This window comes from Kryptolebias marmoratus, linkage group LG15, assembly GCF_001649575.2.
Source record: "Kryptolebias marmoratus isolate JLee-2015 linkage group LG15, ASM164957v2, whole genome shotgun sequence".
Taxonomy (NCBI): domain Eukaryota; kingdom Metazoa; phylum Chordata; class Actinopteri; order Cyprinodontiformes; family Rivulidae; genus Kryptolebias; species Kryptolebias marmoratus.
Genome location: NC_051444.1, coordinates 34,013,983 through 34,020,755, shown reverse-complemented (window position 1 = coordinate 34,020,755; position 6,773 = coordinate 34,013,983). Strand labels below are relative to the sequence as shown.

Here is a 6,773-nt window from a genome sequence, read left to right as displayed (position 1 = left end):
TATTCCATCTCTGCCCGTGCGCATGTTATTTACCTGTGTTTACTTTTATTGTGGTCATTTATAAAGCTGTTGGTTGGTTAAACTAATTATCATTATTCATAATAATATACTGGAACAAAAAGTCATAGCTGAAAAAGCGTTTCATTGTTCAGTTTTTATTGATGTTAGACGATGATCCGATGCATGTAAAATTAATAAGGTGACGAAACACTCCGGTGGCCCCCCCACCTAGAAAATGAATCCGGCGCCACTGATGTGAACCGCAACAAAAGAGCCAACCTAAAAACGGAGAATGATCCTAAAATCCGTTCATCTAACGCAGGGGTGGGCAACCCTGGTCCTGGAGAGCCACCATCCTGCAGGTTTGACCTGTTTCTCTGCTCCAACACACCTGATCTGAATCTATGTGTGATTAACAGGCTTCTGCAGAACATGAGGAGGTGATTTAACCTCTGAATCAGGTGTGTTGGAGCAGGAAACAATGAAAACCTGCAGGATAGTTGCCCTGAGGACCAGGTTGCCCACCTCTGATGTAACCCATGACATCCACCCTGAAGGCGGCTCAGAGCTCTGCGGTTCTGTCGTGTTTGAGGTCTGAATCCCTGCAGGTACAGAGTTTAGGTTGGTGTGAGTTAACAAGTCCAGAGCAGCTAAATGACCAGTTCTAACCTCAAACCAGTTTCATGCAGGTTCAAAACAAAGAAAAGCCAGGGGTGTTTTTACCTTCTGTGACCTTTGACCTGAACGGGGTCTTTGCTGATCTGAAATCAGTATGATTATCACAGGGTTCCTACACAGAATGTTGTGAATTTGATTTTAGTATCGCCAAGATCTGGATAAGTACAGGAAATGGAAATCAGTATAGAAAAACATTAGTGTTTTGAGAATCTCTTTGCTGTGAAATATCTTGTTTGTATTATCTGTAAGGTAATCAAGGAAAAGGCAGTTTTAATTACCATCAAGCTGATACAAGCACATTTAGAATGAAATAAATAAGTGATGGATATTTGTAAGATTCTGGTCAGAACTATTTTGTCTGGGCAAAAATAAGTTAATACTTAGTCCTTTCTGAAAAAGTACATACAGCTAACTGTTGGGTTTCATTTGTTCAAACACCTTTATCTGATACTCTTGAGGATGATGTTTGTAGATTTCCAGTGTCACAGAGAGAACGCTCAGTAACCCCGGCTGCTTTTCAAGTACCAACGTTTTAATATGAACAATCATATATGCAATTTAAGCAGAAATTAGGGAAAATATCTCTGATAAAACACTGAGGCTGAAAGTACCAACTTCAGATTAGTCACAGAATTAGAGATCATGCAGTTGGTCATGATTAACTGTTGATTACCTGGACAACAATATTTCCTACTATCTGCTTGTCTAAATACCAGCTGCCTGTTTACAAATGAATTTCTCTTTGTCTGAAAACTTTAAGTGCATTCTGTACTTGAATTCATCTTTGTTAATCACAACCCATGGTAAAAACATGTTTTTGCACTTTTGAATGTTATTATTATTATTATTACCTCCACTAAGGAGGTTATGTTTTCGGAAGCGTCTGTCTGTCTTTTTGTGTACAAGATTAATCAAAAAGTTATGAACAGATTTTCAGGAAACATCAAACATGGTACTAGAAACAAGTGATTAAGTTTTGTTGGTCAAGGTCACAAATCAGTCCGTGCTCTAACTCTGCAACTTTAACCTCATGGGTCACGGGTGATCACATTTTGGTGGTGATCCGGATCACAGTATATTTTAATAACTTTGTGGCCTTGGTGGAGACAGGGGTGCAACTACCTACTTTCTGAGGGGTACGCAGACACATTACAGGCGATTTCCCCTGTTTAGGTGTATACATTTTATTTATAATTCTATAACTATTGGCTTACATATTCGTTGACTTATACATTTCCTGCGACAGGAGTGGAGGGGTGCCTAATCACTGACGTGCCTCTGTTATTGATCATATCATTTACATATGCACAAACAGCTGTTAAATACAGAAAATGCAGACTAGAAATCCTTTTTCCGTCATTGCTGTGCACTCCGTCTTGCACACGCTCCTATGCGCTGCATATACTGCAAAGGGTAGTCCACTGGGTGGAGGTTTGCGCTCTCTGAGTGCTTGTAGTTATTATTATCATTCACACAGGGTTACAGCTTTCTGTCACTCAGCAGTTCAATCATTTTTAAGTAAACTTGAAACCCAGAGACTAAACTGCAGCTGGACTGCATTGATTAGTACAACAGAAAAGCAATTTTTCATTTATTCTGAAATTTAAAAATACATTTTGTAATATTTTATTATAATATTTTGTACAGCGGCAGCACAGTTGTCGCCTCACAACAAGAGTGTCAAATTAAATCTTGTGAATAATAATTAATAGTTTGACAAAGTCTAGTTAAGATTTAATCTGAGTTTTCTTCAACATTATCTTTCTCTTTGTCACTCTCCTATAAACCTCAGACTGGTGAAGAACCCAGACAACAGTAGTTGGAGCTCAGTCTCTCCATCTCTCCTGCTGAAGCTTTAACTCCTTCAGAGAGCTCACAGGTGTCTCTGTTCTCCTTCTTCACCATCACTCAGTTTGTGAGGACGGCCTGCTCTTGGTAGATTTACACATGTCCCATATTCCTTCCATTTCTTGATGATGGATTTAACAGAACTCCTGGGGATGTTTAGGAACTTGGAAATCATTTTGTATCCATCCCCTGACTTATACTTTTCAATCATTTCTCTGAATTGAATTAGGATAGTTACTGCCATTTTTTTAACATTTATTGCCGAACAAGGCAGTTTAATTACAAGCTATTAGTCTTGAGACTGGGCCAACCGTTTATTAACAAAACACAATATACATTTGGCATCACACAGGCCCAATCTAAGAAAGGAGAAAAAAACAAAAGCACTCTGTTTGAGAAAGTTTACAATACAATAGTCTTTTAAAGCTCTGAGGTTTTAGTTGTAGTTGAGCCGTTAATTGTTTCATTATATACATCATGCGTCTTATTTTTGGAATCCTCCAGTCAATGGTTGGTGGGTTGGGTTTCATCCAATTAACAGCGATCATTTTTCTCACCATCATGAGAAGAACCTGTATCAGAGAGCTCTAATCATGGGTGAGGAGACGGGAAACATGTCAAGTAAATAAAATAACAGTCTAAAAGGATTTGTACCTATAATAGGACACTCACTTTTAAGGGGGTGAAAATTTGTGCAATCATTTATTTGATATTACATATTTTTCTTCAATTGATATTACTCTGTAGAAATTTGATTTCACTTTGGCAAAGCATTCAACGTCTAAGGGGGTGAATACTTTTTCCTCTGTATCCATCCCGACTTGTACTTTTGTAACTATTTAAAATGAAGTAATGGAGACTGGAACATTTAAATGTTTACTTAATTACACTTGTTCATATCACATATGAATTGTATTCAATAATTGCATGTATAATATACTGTCTGAATTTGTCTGATTTAAATGTTATTTAGCTGTTAACAATATCTAAACAATTACCCAAGCTGGAAACAGGCACATAACACACGCAGGTTAGGTGTTTTATTGGGATGTGTTGCCCTGCAGAGATGTTTTCCACCTCAGTGTTTGGAGGGGAAAAAGGATTTCATAGGACTCTGTTTATCTCAAGTCTCCAGTTTGGGTTAGGATTCTGTGCTGTCTGCTCCTTCTCCTGAGTTATGTTTAATTATCATCGCCCGTTTTCCAATTGAATCTTTCTGACAGTAGATCTTCACACCAGAAACTCTTTCTTTGTACTTTTCCACCGCATTAGACTTAAATTGAATGCATACAGGCTTCATCAAAGAGGAGGGAAGTTTTATTTGTGTTTCTGCTTTAACCCTTTTTAACGATTGTCTTCTGTTTTTCTTCTTCCTCCTCTTGTGTTTCTTCTTCATGTGTTTATCTCATGCAGCCTACTCTGGTGAAACATATTAAGACTGACCGTGCTTTCAGAGATTGAACTGTTACTGACGCTTCCTGGAATCCTCCACATTAATCTGCACAGGTGTTCAGTTATTTACATCTTTAAGTCTAGTTTTCACGCATGCCAACTGTCTCCATTCATGCCTTAGACATTTTCTACTCTCACAAAACATTTCTGTCTTTATTATTAATGTAGGTTTTAATTTATAAATGACAAACAGGCAGATTTTTAAGCTCCTTTCTAAAGCATTAGATCTGTTGACCTGAAACCAGAAAGTTCAACAGAAAGGTATCACATTTACTGTTTTTTAAGTGTAACAAATACAATGTTTCCAAACTTATTGAATATTTATTTTCAATGATCCTGATTACAATATTGGACAAATTATTATTATTTTTTTCATAATAAAGAGGTCCTACTTTAGAGTTTAAAATATCTATGATTTAAAAATCATTTAATATTCTATTTTTTCTGGATAATCTGAAGTTTTAGCCTCAGTGAAATATCAGAGATATTTTGTTTTACTAACTTTTGGTTAAACTGAACATTTGACTGACTGTTTATAATGAAATGTTTACAGTAAATGTGTTTGTCTCTGAAACCCACTTTTTCTCTTTATTACTGGAAATCTACCAATAATAACCTACAGATTATTAGACAGATTTAAACAGGATTCAAGTACATTCAGTTCCCTTTATGGTGATAAGCTGGGATTTTCAGACCTGCAACAGATAACTTTCCATATATGCATTCACTGCAGTAGCTTCAGACAATTGTGAGCGTAGCCCACAATCCACTTCCTAAGAAGGGATCGTAAGAAGACAGTGTCTCAAAATGGGAACTCAGGCCTCATCACCTGACGACACAGATGTAGCCCAGTTACCTCACAGCTTTAAAAACATTTTTCTTGCCCAGTGTTGAGTTTTGGGGATTCAGCAGGCTTACTTGACTAGATTTAACTTGTTTTTCAAAGCGTTTTAATATGTCAGAGATCCGTGTCCCAACCTTGCAGGTTGTAGTTGTTTTCTTAGGTACAGGGATGATGGTGGTAGTTTAAAACTTGGTGGTACAACAGTTTGTTGAAGAGGAAGGAAATGTCTTTAAAAACATCAGCTAACTCTGCAGCAGTCTTTCAACATGTGACCTAGAATATAATTCTGTCTGCTTTGACCCCAGCCGATGGAAGCAGATGACCCTTTGTCCTGAGCCTGGTTCTGTTGGAGTTTTCTTCAGGTTTCTTCCTGTTAAAAGGGAGTTTTTCCTTTCCGCTGTCACCAATGTGTTCCTCAGGATGGGAGACTGCTGTTGTTTGAATGTTAGGGTGGGGGTAGGTTTTCCTCTGAGGTGGGGGCTGGGTGTCATTCGGGCGGACCTGGGTCAGATTCCGATTCCCCTTGGGGTTTTGGTACATGGCGGCTCCGGCTCTGTCTGGGGGCAGGGTCTGGGGGTCTGTGTGGCTTCTGCGGGCTGGCAGGCATGCATGGTTCTGGGTTGGGTGGTCTCGGTGGGTTCTGGTTTTTGCTCTGTGGGCCTTCTGCCTCTTAATGCCTTAGTATGAGTTTTCCTAGGGTGCTGCTTCTGGCTGGGGTGTAGATGTCGGGCATGTGCCCCTGGTGGGTCTCGGACAGAGGGGTGCCCAATGGGGTCAGCGGGGGAGCTGGCTCCCTGGGAGGACAGACTGTCCTCCCAGTTCTTTACTCCCCATCCCCAACCACCTCTCTCCGCCCACTCCATCATGCCACCACTCATGTAGGCCTTTGGGGTATGGGTTTGCCGCTGGGGTGCGGAGAGGGTCTCCCATTTCCGCAGTCTGGTGGTGACTCGGGCCCCTTATTTTATATACAACTTAAACACTCGTTGTTCTGCCGATGTGCTTGGGTGTCTCTGAGTCTGTGGTGTGGGATTGGTGGGGCGCACAGTCTTTGGCACGCATGTCCGACCTTCCTCTACTGCTTCTTCCTGCTGTTCTGGCCCCTGGCCTGGGGCTGGTCTGAGATCGTTGTCGGGCGGGTGGGGAGGTGGTGTGCACCTTGTGGTGGCGCGGGGTGGCTGGCGGGTTGTACTTGGTCTGGATCGGTGGGTGGGCTCAGATGTGGGTCCCTGGCTGGTGCTGGCTCGTGTGTTGTTTCATGGGCGGCCTGGGATTGCCGGCATGGACCTGGTGGCTTGGCGGGCTCCCTGTTCTTCTACCCTGCTGGTCGCGCCATCGGGTGGGATGTCGGCCTTGCCGGTTGGGTGTGCCACAGAGGATTTAGGAGGATCTATGGAGGGGTCGCATCCTTTTTCGAGTCTGGGGCCGCTGGGGTTTTGGTTGGTCTGGTGGCGGCGGTGGGGCTGGGCTTGTTGGTGGCTGTCCCAGGGCTGAGGTTGCAGGGATGGTGACAATGATTTGTTTGTGTTTGAGGGGGCATGGTGGGGGCTGTTGGCCCCGGGTGCGGGCCTCCTATCGGGGGTGCTTGGCGGCGGAGTCAATCCTGTCCTTGTATTGGGTTGGGGGTTCGGAGTGGTTGCATGGCTCAGTGGTGCCTGCATGGTTGCAGTTCCGTATGGGGCTGGCGTGGTATCGTGCGGGGCTGCTACCTTACTGTTGCGGCTTGTTGTGCTGGGCGATATAACGATATATATCGTGGGGACGATAGAAAAGTGTCTATCGTGATATATTTTCTTCTATCGTCTCTGTCGTTTCTATCGTTTCTATCATAATTGTATCAATGATTCATGTAAATATTTCATAACGTAGGCTACAACGAATGTATTAGTGTTGTCACTTTGCATACATTCAGTTTATATAAGTGATAAATAAGAAGAAAAAATAACTATTT

The 6,773-nt window shown here is 41.7% G+C and overlaps 1 protein-coding gene across 2 annotated transcripts in view; it reads left to right on the top strand.

The window, feature by feature from the left end:
- LOC108250683 (oocyte zinc finger protein XlCOF6.1-like) overlaps positions 1–6,773 on the top strand; it is a 16,999-nt gene that overhangs the window by 2,349 nt on the left and 7,877 nt on the right. The window contains exon 2 of one of the 2 annotated variants that reach the window (XM_017440679.3): positions 3,940–4,032. The exons of the other annotated variant lie outside the window; for it this stretch is intronic. The gene's annotated coding sequence lies outside the window, so the exon portion shown is untranslated. The remainder of the gene's footprint in view (positions 1–3,939; positions 4,033–6,773) is intronic. 2 annotated transcript variants of the gene reach the window in all.